Source organism: Oryzias latipes, chromosome 8 (genome assembly GCF_053564925.1).
Source record: "Oryzias latipes strain Hd-rR chromosome 8, Olatipes_Hd-rR_3.1".
Lineage (NCBI taxonomy): Eukaryota > Metazoa > Chordata > Actinopteri > Beloniformes > Adrianichthyidae > Oryzias > Oryzias latipes.
This window is the reverse complement of record NC_136244.1, coordinates 12,636,038-12,653,353: the sequence shown is the minus strand read 5'-3', so window position 1 is coordinate 12,653,353 and position 17,316 is coordinate 12,636,038. Positions and strand designations below refer to the sequence as shown.

General features: G+C 42.0%; 1 long non-coding RNA gene, 2 pseudogenes and 1 gene segment (V, D, J or C); 3 read left to right on the top strand and 1 right to left on the bottom strand.

Moving 5' to 3' along the window:
* The window catches only part of LOC105354605 (Ig mu chain C region membrane-bound form-like), a 139,600-nt gene that overhangs the window by 71,086 nt on the left and 51,198 nt on the right, over positions 1-17,316 (top strand).
* On the top strand, positions 3,613-4,034 carry LOC111947766 (Ig heavy chain V region 5A pseudogene; annotated as a pseudogene).
* On the top strand, positions 10,014-10,444 carry LOC144994180 (immunoglobulin heavy variable 3-53 pseudogene; annotated as a pseudogene).
* LOC144994284 (uncharacterized) lies at positions 10,795-12,098 on the bottom strand. 2 transcript variants are annotated; one of them, XR_013657739.1, is made up of 3 exons: positions 11,709-12,098; positions 11,149-11,240; positions 10,795-11,069 (listed from the first exon to the last, which is right to left on the bottom strand). It is a non-coding gene; the product is annotated as an uncharacterized LOC144994284 (long non-coding RNA). The 2 variants fall into 2 exon arrangements; XR_013657738.1 differs by having other exon boundaries at positions 11,741-12,097.

Genomic DNA, 17,316 nt, shown 5'->3' with positions numbered 1-17,316 from the left:
AGGAAGGCAAGATTTAAATTCCTCCAGCAGCACCAATTCCCGAAGCTGAGCAAAATCCTCCACTTTAAATGCAGCACACCATCTATCAAAAAGGACGCTCTTCTCCCTCGCAAATTCCACATATGTCTGGGTGGCTGATTTTCCACATGCTCTGAACCTTTGTCTGTATGCTTCTGGGACCAATTCATATGCTCTCAATACAGTGGACTTCACAACATCATAATCTAAACTTTCATCAATGGACAAAGTGGCACAAACATCCTGGGCTTTGCCTGTGAGTTTGCATTGTAATAGTAAACTCCACACGTTCCTTGGCCATCCTAATGTAGTGGCAATGCGCTCAAATGCGTTGAAATAAGAGTCAACCTCAGTTTCCCTGAAGGAAGGAACGAGAGCAATGTGTTTACTCACGTCAAACTGAGGTGAAGCACCAGGAGATGTCGGAATCGCAGAGGCATTGGAAAGAACAGGTGGGTCTTTTCCCAGCTCCAGGGCACGCACACGCAGGTGCATAAGCTCAACTTCACGGGATTTAGATTCAAGATCGAATTCCATCATCCGAAGGATGAGTTTGAGATCTTCTGTGTGGATCACCGCGTGAAGAAGCGGGATTGGGTCATAGAAAACACCTGAATGGGTCACAGGAGCATCTACCCCTGCCTTCTTTACATCATCATCCCCCCCTTTATATCAGGCTTGCGTGTCGCAGTCGGAACGTAAATATCAAAGTACTTGGCAACAATTAACGAATCTGCTTTAGTGCAGTCATCCAATTTATGCAGCTGTGGGTCAAGAACAAAGTCATCCAAGTTGAAAGCCATGACTACCAACAAAGACCACCACCAGAAAACAAGCAAATGAATGATATACTCAAATGGATATTCAGATCCTGGACCTCTCGCACCCCAAGCGAGAATCATACACCTAGACACAAACTCTCCATATAAAAAAACATTAAATACAAATAAAAAACATACACAAATACGACAAAGGTCATAACAGTGGCCCTCAATAAAAGAGAGCCAGAGCAGGTTCCTTTTAGGAAAAATGTTGTGTTGGTGAGGACAAAAGCCGCTTTCAATCTAAGTGGACAAATTCTTACTTTATTGTACCTCATGTACTGGACAAAGTCATGTGCCTTATTTGCAAGCAGGTTAATGTAAATGCAATGCTCAAATAATTCAATAGAAATCGTCACTATATTACAAATCATCACATCTATAACAAATTTACCGCAGAGGACCGTAACAGTAAGCTCCAACAGTACAACGAGGCTATGGTACACACCAAATTTTTCTAAACATTTTCAAACATTTCTAAATCCAGTGAAGCTGTGACAGATGCTAGCTATGCTGTGACTTTGGAAATGGCCCTGTGTAGCAAACCCTTAAGTGAGGGGGATTTTGTAAAAGAATGTATGCTGAAAGTAGCTGACATTGTTTTTCAGAAGCAAAAGAAAAAGTTTGAAGAAATGAGTCTGTCAAATGATACAATTACTAGACGAGTAGATCTGGGCAGTAACCTCCGACTGCAACTGGGAAAACATGGAGGGCCTTGTTAATTGTACAGATGACACTTGGTCATTAAAGTTTTTAAAAACAACTTTTTCTGTTTAACCATTTTCCCCCCCAAAAAAATTGGCACCCAGTCTATTTTAGAGTTCCTAATTCGGCCTCCGCAACAAAAAACTTCGACAACCTTTAGTTTCTACTTTCTGTGGGCTGCTTAAGGAGAGGCACTGACTGTAAAAATATAACTACTTCAATAAAATTAAGGGCAGCAAAACCATAGAATGGCTTTTTAATGTAGCAAAAATCTGCATCTCTACAAAGTGTTACAAAAATGTCTAAAAACATTTTATTTCTGCTTTGTAATGCACATGTATTTGTTGATTTAAAGCTGTTTAATTTATTGTGATGAAACTTGGAATAAACTTCTGATTTAACTATCGCTGCATAATTTTCTGTATTTTTTAATCATCCTTTCATTCATCTTTCCATTTCAATTCAATTTTATTTGTATAGCCCAAATTCACAACAACAGTCGTCTCAATGGGCTTCGTGTCGGTAATTGTAAGGTAAACACACAATCAAAAAGGATCATAAACACATATAATTCAATAGGATAGTACTAAACTTTAACTAAACCGACTAAACTAAACTGGCATCCCTGCCCTTAGGAAAAAGTCCTAAAAAAAACGGATTCCGGAAAACACAAAAAAGCCTCAGGGGTTCCCACATGAAGAAGGGATCCTCCCCCAGGAAGGACAGGAGATTTAACAGAACTCATAGAGAAGAATTAACTTATCTAACGCTACAACTACAGATTTAAAATCCTGGTCAAATAAAACCCCTAGGTTTTTAACTTTGGAGATGGAGGCTATACTTACAACATCCAGGGAGACAATCCGATCAGACAGAGCATCTCTGAGGTTTTAGGACCCAGTATAATTACCTTAGTTTTTTCTAGGTTCAGAAGGAGTTAATTAATTGTCATCCAGCTTTTGATATCTCTGATGCAGGCATTCAGTTTCTTTATATGGTCAGTTTCTTCAGGTTTAATAGATAAATACAACTGCGTGTCATCTGCATAACAGTGAAAATGAATGCTGTTTCTGGATTATGTTTCCTAAGGGTAGCATATAAAGCATAAACAGGATGGGTCCCAAAACGGAGCCCTGTGGCACTCCATAGTTAACTCGAGTGCAATTAGAGGACTGTCCATTTACATTAAAAAACTGGTACCTATCAGATAAATAGGATTTAAACCACTGGAGGGCAGATCCTCTGATCCCTATGTCCTTCTCTAATCTATGGAGTAAAATACTGTGGTTGATAGTGTCAAAGGCTGCATTGAGGTCTAACAGGACAGGGATAAAGAGTAGTCCCTTTTCTGAGGCCAGTAATAGGTCATTAGAGGCTCTAACTAGTGCAGTTTCCACTCTGTGGTGAAGTCTAAACCCTGACTGCCGCTTGTGGGTGAAGGCAGAGGGCATCCTGGAAAGGTCGCCAGTCTGTCGCAGGGTAGTATAATCGTTGTGCAAATGTTTTAAGTGGAGGCCCCAATCGTTTTTTCATGCCTCTCTCCCTGAACTGTATTTAATTTTCTTTTCCGTATCTTTTTTTCTTTTTAATTGCGGCAAATCATATTAATCAAATCAAAATCAAATCAGATTGTGGAAATAATTTCAATAAAGGTATTTGTTAACACTGGTATGTCAGTAAATGGTTTTTACTCATCAAGTATTAAACTTTCCCACTTATGATTTCAATGATTTTTTAACAGAAGATTACTTTAACATTAAAAACAAATACACATATTTAATACTGTTTAATGATAAATGTTCGTTGATGTATTTTTATGTAAAAGAAGCATAAAGAGAACAGACAGCTGATCTGCAGATAAACTGTTTTTTTCCCCAAATTCAGCTGTTCGTTCTTCTGCTCCACATGTAAATGTTGATTTGATCTGTCCTTTCACTAAACTGTCATTTCCTGAGACCCAGCGTATGCAAATCAGGCTCTTACATCACCATTCATCTTAAAAAGACCTGATCTCATGTTGTCAGCCAAGTAGAAGCTCCAATCAGTCATCTTCATCATCTTCCTCATCATGTTCTCTGTAGTTTTGCTGCTGTTTCTGGCTGCTGGATCCTGTGAGTTTGACTGAGACAAAGACACTGTTCACTCTTGTTACACCATTAACCATTAAACTGTTTATTCTCTTCAGGTGTAAAGTGTGAACAGCTGACACAGCCAGCCTCTGAGAGTCTGCAGCCAGGTCAGAGGCTGACCATCACCTGTCAGGTCTCTTATTCTGTGAGCAGCTACTGGACAGGTTGGATCAGACAGCCTGCAGGGAAAGGACTGGAGTGGATTGGGATAAAATACACTGGAGGCTCTCACTACAAAGATTCACTGAAGAACAAGTTCAGCATTGATTTGGACTCTTCCAACAACAGAGTGACTCTAAAGGGACAGAACATGCAGGCTGAAGACTCTGCTGTGTATTTCTGTGCCAGAGATCCACAGTGACACAAACCATCAGCAGACCTGAACAAAAACCCCTCAGAGCCTGAAAACTTGTAACATGAATCCACCAGAGGAGGCGCTCTAACACTACCAATGATTTTTTGCTTTACTTCCAATACTAATAAATACTACACTGTCTTAAAGCCTTGGAAATATTGATTCAACAAATGAGTCTTTTTTACTAAATTAAGTCAAATCAAACATAAAATCAAACTTTTTTTATGAGACAATTTTCCTAAATACATGAAGGATCAGAAATCTGGCTTGATGCTGAGTGATGACATCATGTTAAGGATCTTTCCACACCAAAGAACCCCCCCCCCCTTCCATTCAAAGCAACCAGCCAGATTCCACTGCAGCATCACTTTTCATTGAATAGGCTGAGTGACTGGGGTGCAGTAAATTATGATATTTTCAGGCGTAAAGTTTTTCTCCCGTAAATTTAACAAAGAAAAAACACAAAAGTTGTCTGTTTATCAGAGCCTACTTGACGATAAAAGATGTGGAGAGTTTTGTGAAGCTTTATTTCCAAATAGTTTCAAAAACAACGAAATTCTGAACTCTTTGATGTCTCAAAATCAGATCATTGTCAGTGTAGCTGACCTTCCGGGGTTCTGTGTCGTTGAAGTGGAGTTTAATTTGTAAAAAAGGAACTCAGAGACACGTTAGGGTGAAAAGGACCACAACTTTATTTTCCTTTTCATTCACATACACAGAAGTCCATTTGTCACCTGATGTCATGAACCTTTTATGCACAGAAGACCAATGCAGAAGTAAACAGTGTTACATACGCCCCCTCCTCCAGATGAAACGTCCCGTTTCAACATAAAACAACAAAGATAAAAATCTTCTGTTATAAAAGCAAAAGGACGTTGAAAATACCAAAAAATCCACCTCCTCAGACGGAATTGTCACACAGACTTAGAGATCTTTTATTTGGTGGAGGAAGAATGATTGAAGTGGACAGCTTCTTTATCATCGGGCTGCAGAGATCCTGCAAACCACAAATTAATAAATAAAACATTAATAATTCATAAATCAAACAAATGATGCTGCTGCGTGGCGTTCACTTGCTGCACCGTATGTTCACTTCTATTTCACTCTAGTAAGAGTTTGCTTCTCGTAATTTTACGTCTTTAAATTTGTACTTTTTTACTCTGTCGTACACATGGAATCACAATAAGGGAATAACAAATGATGTAAAAAAGATTATTCAAAAATTATTATTTTTTAAAGCTTTTAAAATTGTTCATCAGATTTATTAAACTATCATTCTTTTGCTGTGACCAAATTTCTTATTCTAATTTAAGTGTTACAACAATACCACATGCTTTGTCGTTTTGTCTAGTACTTATGAATACATTCTTAAATTTAAGAAAATGAAAACAAATTGAGGAAAGAGTACTTCTATTTCTATTTAATGGGTAAATATTTGTTCATTCATTTTCTACTGTTTTATCCCTTTTAGGGTCACTGGGCTGCTGGAGCCTATCCTGTCCACTTGTTGGCAAAGGCAGTGGACATCCAGGACTGTTCACCAGTCTGTCGCAGGGCCACAATTACACACCCATTCACTTTCACACCTAAGGACAATTTAGATTACCCAATTAACCTATGAAGCATGTTTTTGGATGGTGGGAGGAAGCTGGAGAGAACCCACACATGCACGGGGAGAACATGCAAACTCCACACAGAAATTATGTTCTGATTCAGGTCCCCCATCCAGGAATTGGACCAGAGGCCTTCTTGCTGTGAGGCAAGAACGCTAACCACTGCACCACCATGTGGCCCGTGCAATATCTGTTGTGAAGTCATGAAATCACACGGTGAATCTTTTAAGACAAACTTTATTAATCCAGTCATTGCAGAACATGTCGGCAATAAAGGCAAAACACTTCCTCCTTTCTCATTTTTCCTTCTTCTCCTCTTTATATCTTACATCTCCCCCTAGTTGCAACATAAAAACACAACAAACTTGTAACAATTTTAAATACAAACACTTTAGTCTAGTCTATTACACACCCCTACACACCCATGGAAGGTGTAGAGTGACCAATTGACCTATGAAGCATGTTTTTTGTCAGTGGGAGTAAACCAGAGTCCCCCATCCCCACTGGGAGAACATGCAAACTCCTGAACTAGGGGCTGTCTTGCCGTGGGGCACAAGTGCGAACCACTGCACCACCGTGCAGCAATCTATAAATAATCTATAAATTTATAAATAATCATTTATGCTTTGACAAATACTGGTGGATTCTCTGAAAAAAATCTTAAATCTGATCATCTATTGTCTTGTACTCAGTTCATTATTTACTGTATTATGTTGACTGAAAAAGAATGAAAAGTTTAGTAAAAATATTACATAAATGACTACTATCGGAGGGAGAGTCCGTCCGATAGTCGAACCTCGGATTCAGGAACAATAGTGTGGTTTCCGTCCTGGTCGTGGAACAGTGGACCAGCTCTACACCCTATCTAGGGTGCTGGAGGGATTGTGGGAGTTCGCTCATCCAGTCCATATGTGTTTTGTGGATCTGGAGAGGGCTAAGGGCTGTCCGGTCTCTGTATGAAGCCGGCAGTAAGTCAGATCTGTTCCCGGTCCATGTTGGACTCCGGCAGGGCTTCCCTTTATCACCGGTTCTGTTCATAGTTTTTATGGACAGGATTTCCTCTCTGCTTTTTGCAGATGATGTTGTCCTGTTGGCTTCATCGAGCCAGGACCTCCAGCGTGCATTGGGGCGGTTTGCGGCCGAGTGTATAGCGGCTGGGATGAGGGTCAGCACCGCTATATCCGAGGCCATGGTTCTTGACCGGAGAAAGGTAGCTTGCCATCTCTAGGTGGGTGGAGTATCCTTACCCCAGGTGGAGAAGTTTAAATATCTGGGGGTCTTGTTCACAAGTGAGATAAGACCGGAGCGTGAGATTGACAGGCGGATCGGAGCGGCGTCCGTACTTATTGGATCGCTGTATCGGTCCGTTGTGGTGAAGAGAGAGCTGAGCCGAAAAGCAAAGCCCTCAATTTACCGGTCGATTTTTGTTCCAATACTCACCTATGGTCATGAGCTATGGGTCATGACCGAAAGAACGAGGTCCCCAATACAAGCGGCTGAAATGAGCTTCCTCCGTAGGGTGGCTGGGCGCTCCCTTAGAGATAGGGTGAGAAACTCGGCCACCCGCGGAGAGCTCGGAGTAGAACCGCTTCTCCTCCACATCGAAAGGAGCCACTTGAGGTGGCTCGGCATCTAGTCCGAATGCCTCCTGGACGCCTCCCTGGAGAGGTGTTCCGGGCATGTCCCACTGGGCGGAGGCCCCGGGGAAGACCCAGGACACGCTGGAGAGACTACGTCTTTCGGCTGGCCTGGGAACGCCTCGGGGTTCCCCCAGAGGAGCTAGAGGAAGTGGCTGGGGTGAGGGAAGTCTGGGCATCTCTGCTTACACTGCTGCCCCCGCCACCCGGTCCCGGATAAGCGGAGGAAGATGGATGGATGGATGAAATGATTATGTAATATGATTTATGAATAATACCTATTTAAACAACAAAGAAATATTAATAAAGATATGATGAAAAACATGTGACAGGAATTCCACAAATGAAGTCACCTACAGCAGCGGTCCCCAACCTTCATAACACCATGGACCCGTATGACGTCAACCAAAGTTTTTACTGACCAGACTTTAAGATGCGGCGGACGATTATTGTAGCAAGACTACGATGAAGGAGAAACAGAGACGTGGCAAGATGAACTCTGAGCTTTTATTTTGACACGCAGGACATTGTACATCATAAAGGTCTCATCATCCTCTCCCCTGCCCACACTCATGGTGCAAAAATGAAGTACTGTCTATTAAATGTAGCTTTCTATTTTTTGGAAGTCGAAGGCTCCTCTTTTGTCTCCTGGCTGGGTGTTTTCCCCTTGGCAAAAAAACTTTCCAAAGACGTTTCATTTTTACTCATTTTGCTGGTTCCTGGGTTTTATTTTAGGGGTAACCTATCACGTGACAGAGAAGAGCGCCTTGACCTGTGACATAGACAGATGTAACAGAGAATCGAGCAATTTTTCAACATCTTTTAGATTCTGAAATAAATAAAACAATAATGTAAGTTATTTTTTCTTTCTGTGCGGCCCGGTTCCACATGACCCACGGATCGGTCTCGGTCCACGGCACGGGGGTTGGGGACCGCTGACCTATTGCATAATCATGAAACAATCTATTTTTAACTAAACTTAAGGTTAAAAAAAAGAGAAAAGAAAAGTGAAATATTTTTATTAGACCTGAAAGAAGTATTTTGTGATTCAAATGTGAATTCTGATGGAGCTGAATGTCTTCTGTGAGGTGGAGTCAATGCAAACATGGACGTCTTCCTCCTCTATTTATCTGACAGCAGAGATGACAGCAGAGACACTGAACTCAGTTGAACATGATGGACTGTAGGACAGGACTGCTGCTTTTAACTCTTTGTTATGCAGGTGAACATCATCATGCATACATTGTAGATTTCTGATGTATTCCTTTTTTAAATCCGGTTTTCTGATTTTCCTTCCCAGTTGTTGATGGACAGACTCTGACTGAGTCTGAATCTGAGGTTAAAAGACCTGGAGAATCCCACAGACTGACCTGTTCAGCCTCTGGATTCAGTTTCAGCAGCTATCCCATGGCCTGGATCAGACAGGCTCCTGGAAAAGGTTTGGAATGGATCGCTTGGATCCACACTGGCAGCAGCAGCATCTACTACTCAGAGTCAGTGAAAAACCGCTTCACGATCTCCAGAGACGACAGCAGACAGCAGGTGTATCTGCAGATGAACAATCTGAGAGCTGAGGATTCTGCTGTTTATTACTGCGCAAGATACACAGTGACTCAAGAGACAGAAACTCTGTACAAAAACACCACATAAAGCAAATAGCTCTCATCCGTTGTTTTAAATAGTATTTGACAGACCTGTGAATGCTAAAAAGGAGAATTGATATTTTGCAGAAACCCTTTTAAAGGAGTAAAATAACAACAGTTTTTTTTTCCTTGTCAAATTTTTTCTTCATTGTTGGTATTTTAGTTTGCAGGTTTTTAGTTGTTGCTTATACTTTCAATGGAGCAGTTAAAGGGAGTCGCTGACCGATTTTTAGTGTGGCAGGATTTGCCGTTTACCTATTTAATTTATTTTGTCTAGCCTTTTTTGGGCCATATCTACAGAAGAGGATTGGGGCCATGGAGAAAGAAAAAAAAAAGGGCATAGAAAATTCTGACTTTAATCTCAGAATTCTGAGTTTAAACTCAGAATTCTGACTTTAAACTCAGAATTCTGACTTTAAACTCAGAATTTTGACTTTAAAGTCAACACGAACATGTGAGCCATATCCTTCAGCACTGCAGAGGCCGAGGAGCTGCAGGAGTGAAACCAACAAAATTGACGTCTGTAAGTGTCTTTTTGCGTGCTCAAGGCTTACCGGAGGAAGTCATTTCGCTAATGGAAGAACAGAAGGTAAGTAAAACAAAGAAAATGTTTTAAACTGGATCTTGTAAATGAACGGGCAACAGGCTATGCAAGCATTTTGCTTCAGCCATGCAGGGCTTTGCATGCATAGCTAGTGCTAAAACCAGGGCTTTGTCTAGATATGTTTAGCACCACCATTGACGTGCCCGTTTGTATCAACAACTACCTTATAATCTCATTTTTTTTGCCTTTAGTCAGAAAATACTCTCTACATATGCCTAAAAGATTGTCGTGTTTTACTCCTATGCATGATGATTGATACATACCAATCTTTACACTAACCCTCCAACACAATAACATTCAGTATTCAGATGCCTTCTCTTCGTGTGAAACGTTCTCTCTTTTTATTATCTCATTGCCAAACAAACACTCTGCATACGATGGTACCCCGTCACTGAATCATACCCTTTCATAACATTTCATAAAGTCTTGATGTCATGTTGTCAGCCAAGTAGAAGCTCCAATCAGTCATCTTCATCATCATCCTCATCATGTTCTCTGTAGTTATGCTGCTGCTTCTGGCTGCTGGATCCTGTGAGTTTGACTGAGACAAAAACACTGTTCACTCTTGTTACACCATTAACCATTAAACTGTTTGTCCTCTTCAGGTGTAAAGTGTGAACAGCTGGCACAGCCAGCCTCTGTGAGTCTGCAGCCAGGTCAGAGGCTGACCATCACCTGTCAGGTCTCTTATTCTGTGAGCAGCTACTACACAGCTTGGATCAGACAGCATGCAGGGAAAGGACTAGAGTGGATTGGTAGCGAACGTGTTGGACAAACGAAATACTACAAAGATTCACTGAAGAACAAGTTTAGCATTGATTTGGACTCTTCCAACAACAGAGTGACTCTAAATGGACAGAACATGCAGCCTGAAGACACTGCTGTGTATTTCTGTGCCAGAGATCCAGAGGCGCTCTAACACTACTGGATAATTGTTCAGTAAAGGAGAAGATACTCAACTTTTACTTGTGTTTAACCCTTGTGCTATCTTAGATGACCCCACCCTTACATTGATGTGTTCTCCCTACCATGACAATGGTGGATGAAGGTGGAAAGATTTCATGTGATCCATGGAAACCAGTGAAGAACACAAATCATTGAAGAAAAAAGGTTCAACACACTGTCTAGTGGGTCTAGATGACCCAACTCCCAACGTTAAATTTCCTAGGATAGCAAAAGGGTTAAAGGATGAAATAAATGTAATCTAGTTGACATGATCTGATCAAGGTGGACCCAGATGCTGCAACCCGGAAGGAAGAGGCAGGTAGATGGAAGGTATGTAACAGGTTTTAATTTGAAGGAGCCAGTGGATCCAGGAGGGGAGAGGGGCGTGGAGCTTGACGAGGAGTCTTCGGCCAACGGTTAGCACGTGAGTCAATGGCGTGACTAGTGTTCTCGACGGTGGCGAGAATAGAGTCTTTGGACAGCGGCGTGGCTGGAGTTCTTGACTGTGGCGTGGCTGGAGTTCTTGTGGAGCGTGGAGGGTTTTAGCTTCTGCTCGAGGTGGATTAGGACTCTGTTGCTCTCGTGGAAAAACGGCAGACCTGAAGCACAGCAAAAACATGATAAGCGAGGCAAAACATGACATAGAGGGCCAGGTGTAGCATGAGGTGAGGTAAGCACCATCAGGGTTAACGGACTGGCAAAGAATGCTTGAGGTGGGTCTCCTTAAATGACGGGTGCGTAGATGAGGAGAGTAGAAACACCTGCGAGTCCTGAGCAGAGTTGGGAGGGGGAGGAGTCTGACAAGCCACCATGACACTAGTCTGACAGTTATCAACATTTAAACAAAAGGCTTTTTGTAATCATCCATTTAACATTTGAGTGGACATATAAATTGATTTTGGTAAATAATGACTGTCATTACAATTGCAAAGACAAATGCATAAGACTTGGTTTGTGGAGCTAAAACTCAAAAACAAAGTTAACCTAATTTGACTAAAAATCAATACACAGACATAACAAAACTGGACTGTAAAAACCTGAAATGAGGGGAAACATGACTGGTAAACTTTTATTCCAAGTATGTTGTTGCATTTCATGAAAAACCCTCAGACAGGGCTAATATTTTCTGCTTTTAAAAACATGTGAAGTATTAAATGTATTTTAAATATTAACCTAAATTATGTCATGGCGTCGTAGACGTAACAGACCCAGATTCTGAAACCCCGGAAGTCACTCACTGCGAGTATGAACTTGAAAAGGTTTATTTTACCAATGGTAAATACAGTTTCTGAGGAAATGTGGAAGTTATTTCCTCCGTGGAAATATCTTGAAGTTCTTTGAGCTGATGAGGGTGAGGGGGGCGACGCGTGGACGCGACGCATGGACGCATCGGACCGTGGAGCCAGAGGGAGCGAGGTTTGGACGCTGAGAACAGCGGGACCAGCTTGAGGTGAGGACGCCGAGGACGACAGGATCAGCGTGGAGCGTGGAACCAGCGTGACCAATGGATGAAAACCTGAAGGTGAATACAAGGCGAGGTAAGTAACATGAACTAAAAAACATGCGCTAAGACTTAAAGGCCAGGCATAAGCATCGGAGTGAGTATAACGGACTGGCGCCGGATACTGGTGAGAAGCTCCCTTATGAAGGCCGGCAGGGTGATGAGAAGATGAAGATCAGCTGGTTCCAATCAGTGGTGAAGAAGAGCTGTGGGAGGGGGAGGTGAACTGCCAGGCACCATGACAAATTGACCTGTTTACCTTTTTTATAATACCGTTCTGTGTTTGTTTATCTGCATCTCACCCTCGGCTAGGATGAGGGGGTTTTACAACACACTGTCCTTAGCTGATGAAGAATACTTTTTGAACTGAGAATCTTCCCAAATGGTTCATTATATGACACCCCCTAATGAACTTTATTCTCTGTTTGGAATTTGTAACCTCCTACTTGAATTCTTACTAAAAGGAGCACTGTAAGAAGCAGACCTTTGAGAAGAGAAGTTACTTGTGCATAAGTAACTTAGATTCTTGTTGTGGTTTCTTATTGTGTTTTTTTTTTTAATGTCTAGATGCATTTATCTGACAGAATAGAAACAAGATTATTCTGTCTGTACTAAATATTATCCATTTTATTTTGTTTTCAGTGGTACATTGGCCTTCAATCTCAAGTTTTAGTCTTTAAAGGTATTTATCGAACTGGAAGATTCCCATTAATAGCATGTTAACAATATCATGTAACAAAAAGTTTTCCTGTGGATTACTTTTTTCAAAGCTTCCAGTTATGATCTAACTATACTTGTGGTAAATGTGTCGTGGTCTTTTGTTTTAAGTCAGCATCAAAGATTTTCAGCTTCTCATGAAAGAGTCATTTCCTCCCTGTCTGTGCCTTTGGGACACCAGCTGAGACCAAATCACTGAAAGAAAGACTAAACTGATGCAAAAGATCTCTGTTTCACTGCTCAGTTTGCATGTCAGCAGATGCTCGTGTCTGTTCACATGTTCTGCATATGTGCATCAATTGAAACAAGGTTTTAACATTGTGTATTAAAAGAAAAGAGTAATTGTTGCAGATTTTTTGACTGTAATGTTTGAGTTCCACCTCAAAAAACCTACAATAGAAATGTTAGACAGGTTACAACTGAACACACCAAGAACAGGTTGATGATGCTGAAATGCTCTACTCATCATTGCTAATGCTTCACTAATTTTTGCCAAAACGATAGAAACAAATTAATATTATAATTGAAAACATGTGACAAACAATTGAAAGCAAACTAAAGCACAGACAGCATTGGAAGGCTAAAAAATAACTCAATATAATTTAAAAAAATAGGAAAAACTCATGGAGAAAATAAAATGTGTGTGGACAATGTCAGAAGTATATGTTTTGCATCCGTTGTCATTGGAACTGTAGACAAGTTATTCTTGCTGCTTGATTCTAAATCAAAAGTTACTGGGGCTGCACTATCGCTTCAAAAAAGTCTTGGTTCAAATCCCAGCAGGGTTGTTTCTGTGTGCAGTTTGCATGTTCTGTGTCTGTGGGTTATTTTTGTCCAGTCAAGGCTCTTCCCACAATCCAAAAACATACATACATTCATTGGTTGATTGGGGACTCTAAAATGTCTCATAGTTTCGAATGTAAGTGTGTGAGGTTTTGTTTCTGTGTTGCCCTGCGATGGACTAACAGCTGTCCAGATCTGGGGTGTCAAACTCATTTAGGTTCGGGGGCCACATTCTGATCGTCTGATCTCAAGTGGGCCGAACCAGTACCATAAAAGCAAAAATAACCCATGGTCAGCTTGTTATACCACTGTCATTCAAGTGTGCAAAACACAATCAAATGTCCAAGAATCTTTTCCTGGTTGGCTGCTTGAATTTTGTGGCAACATCTGCCTTCTTCCTGACCTTTAATGGGGCGCCATCAGTGACCAGACTGGCATCACGTGACCAGTTCACACCAACATTGTCCAGTGCAGTAACTAGAGAGCTGACTGTCATCAGCTGTTTTTGTGTCCATAAACTCAGCAAACTCCGTCACTTCAATACCTCTAATAAATATGCACAGTTGCATATATCTGTGATGTCGGTGCTTTCATCATTAGTGACCAAAAATGCAATAAATGACTGGATTCCTTCATTTGGCCGCCCAAATCAGAGATGTTGTATATGGCATTGTAATACTTGATAGACTTATGTTGGCAAAGGTCGACGTTTTTTTGGAGCAAAAGACTTCTGCATGTATTTTTTCATAAACTTACCATCTGAAAATGGATTGGATGTTTGCACTAAGCTATTTGCAATAAGACAAAAAAAGACGTGTTGATGACATACCAAGCATGCAGTTTTTACATTCAGCTCCATGAACAAATAAAACTGTCCATTTTTCCCGGAAAGCTTGGCACTCCACTTCAACATTTTTTTTGACAACATTTCGGTCATTAGGCTGTCACTACTGATCATTCTTATAGCAATGTAACAGCGGTGAAGCTAGCAGGGAATCAAACTGAATCTTACCCAAAGACAGATCTGTTTGGTTTCGCAATTGGCACGTGCAGAGATATGCCGTTTCACATGTTTTCCTTTATCTTTGGTCCCCCTAGTGGCGGAGTTGTGCATTTCGGTTATTTCTTTAAAACAAAATCATAACCCGCCACAGGAATGGACTTGAAATTTGCTTTTTTTTTAAAAAACACCCTTAGAATTTCTACTCATGAGTTGGCCGGATTAAACCATCTTGGTGACCGAACACTGCCTGCGGGCCGTATGTTTGACATACCTGGTCGAGATTGTACCCCACCTTCAGAGGTTGGCTAAGCTCCAGCAACCCCATGACCCCGTATGGGAACAAGCAGATATAGAAAAATGATAGATGGACAAAAAAGTCTTTTGAAAAAAATAATGATTTCTAAATAACAGCATCTGGGTAAAAAATGTTTACATATAAACTACATAATATGCATAACTGTTTCTTAAAATCCTAGTATGAAATGACATTGTTTTATATCAATATAGCCTTTATTTTATGAGGTCATTAAAAAATAAAACCTATTGGTTGATTTTACTGTATTTAATTCTGTAACGGAGTGGCCAGGAGAGAAACCCAGAAGCAGGAAGGACATGACACAAATCCTCAGTTAGAGTAGGATTTAATACAGGACCAAACTAGAGAAGGTACGAAGACGCTCAGGCACCAAACACAGAACAAGCCACACTTTAAATACAGGCATAATCACTAACTCAGTGCAGCTGTGACTCACACAGGAGGACTCAGCGAGGGGGAGGACATTCAGGAGAAAAATCAGACTGCCAGACAAAACAACAAACAGACATTTTCATGACATAACCCCACCCTCTAAGTCCGGCTACCAGACGGACGACGAGGTTGGTCAGGATGGTCCCGATGGAAACAGGCGTGACGATCCGGGACCCATTGACGATCCGCAGGACCGTAACCCTCCCAGTCGACAAGGTATTGTATGCCCCGACCCACTCGTCTGGAAGCAAGTAGGGCTTTGATCGTGTAGACTGGACCAACATCCACGAAGCGAGGAGCCGGAGGGGGCACTGGAGCAGGTTGAAGAGGGGAGTCTCTAGCTGGCTTTAACTTGCTGACATGGAAAACTGGGTGGATTCGCAGAGAGTGAGGCAATTCCAGTCTAACAGCCACAGGATTTATTATTTGGGTGATAGAGTATGGACCGATGTAGCGGGGAAGCAGCTTCTTGGTTCCTCCTTTCAAAGGAACATCCGCTGAGGAAAGCCACACTTTGTCTCCCACCTTATAGGCTGGAGCAGCAGACCTCTGACGGTTTGCGACAACCGTGAGCCTCTCCTGGTTCCGTAGAAGCTCAAGTCGGTACTTGCTCCAAGTACGACAACAGCGTCTCACGAATGCAGCCGGTCCCGAAGAAGAGGCTACTTGTTCCTGGTGAGGAAATAGAGGTTGTTGATACCAGTAGGCTGCTTGAAAAGGCGAGTACCTGGAGGAATAGCTCAGGGAGTTGTGGGAATACTCAGCCCAGGGAAGCTGAGACGACCAAGGCCTGGGATTCTTGAGACACATAACTCGTAAGGTCGTCTCTAGGTCTTGATTATACCGCTCTACCTGGACATTGGTCTGGGGGTGGAATCCAGAGCTTGGGCTGACCTTGATCCCCAGGAGATTGCAGAACTCCTTCCAAAACGCTGCTATGAACTGTTGACCACGATCAGAGGTAATGTTTAGTGGTGAGTCCAAAAGGCATGACTAAGTACTCGAAATGACCACTGGGAGTGTTAAAAGCTGTTTTCCACTCATCCCCCTCTCGTATGCGAACCAGATGGTATGCATTCCTGAGGTCCAGTTTTGTGAAGACTTGGGACCCACTCAACAGATCAAACGCGGTCTGTAAAAGAGGAAGAGGATAAGTGTTCCGGGTGGTGATGCTATTTAAACCCCTGTAGTCGATGCAAGGCTGCAGGCCTCCATCTTGCTTGGCCACAAAGAAGAACCCAGCTCCAGCCGGAAAGGAGGAGGGTCGAATGATTCCAGCCTGCAAACTCTCCTGCAGATACTCCTTCATAGCCCTGCGTTCAGGTGGAGACAGAGGGTAGATGTGTCCTTTAGGTGGATGTGTTCCTGGTAGGAGGTCAATAGAACAATCGTATGGACGATGGGGAGGCAGAGACTTATCTCGGACTTTACAGAATACTGCATTCAGGTCATGATATACAGAGGGTATAATACTAAGATCTGGTGGATCAGGAGCATGTTGACTACAAACAGAACGCACAGTAGCAGCAGAAAGACAGTTCAACAAACAAAAAGAGCTCCACGACAATACCCGCCCAGAAGACCAGTCAATATGAGGGGCATGTTTGCATAACCAGGGAAAACCTAAAATAACAGTGGGTTTTAAGTCCTCTACAACATAGAACCTCACAAGTTCAGTGTGGTTTCCAGACACAGACACTTTAATGTTCACAATGCGTGAAGTGACCCTGTGAATGACTGAACCATTCAATGCATGAATTTCCAAGGCTGGAGACAAAGTCTCAACAGGAATCATGAGTGTTCTCACCACTTCCTGAGAGATTAAGTCTCCATCAGAACCAGAGTCAATTAATGTCTCAAAATCCTCCTGTACTCCAGCGTGTTCAACCAAAACCTTGGTATGTGGCCTTGAAGGTGGTGAAAAAGAGGAGATACAGCTCACCAGTTCTGCCTTTTCTCTGGAGTTCTTCGAACAGCTTTGCAGGAAATGTCCGGGAGCCCCGCAATACAGACAAAGCTGCTCCCTTATACGCCTCTGGCGCTCTGCCGGAGTGAGTCGACCAGACCTCAGCAGTATAGGCTTGGGGGGAAAGT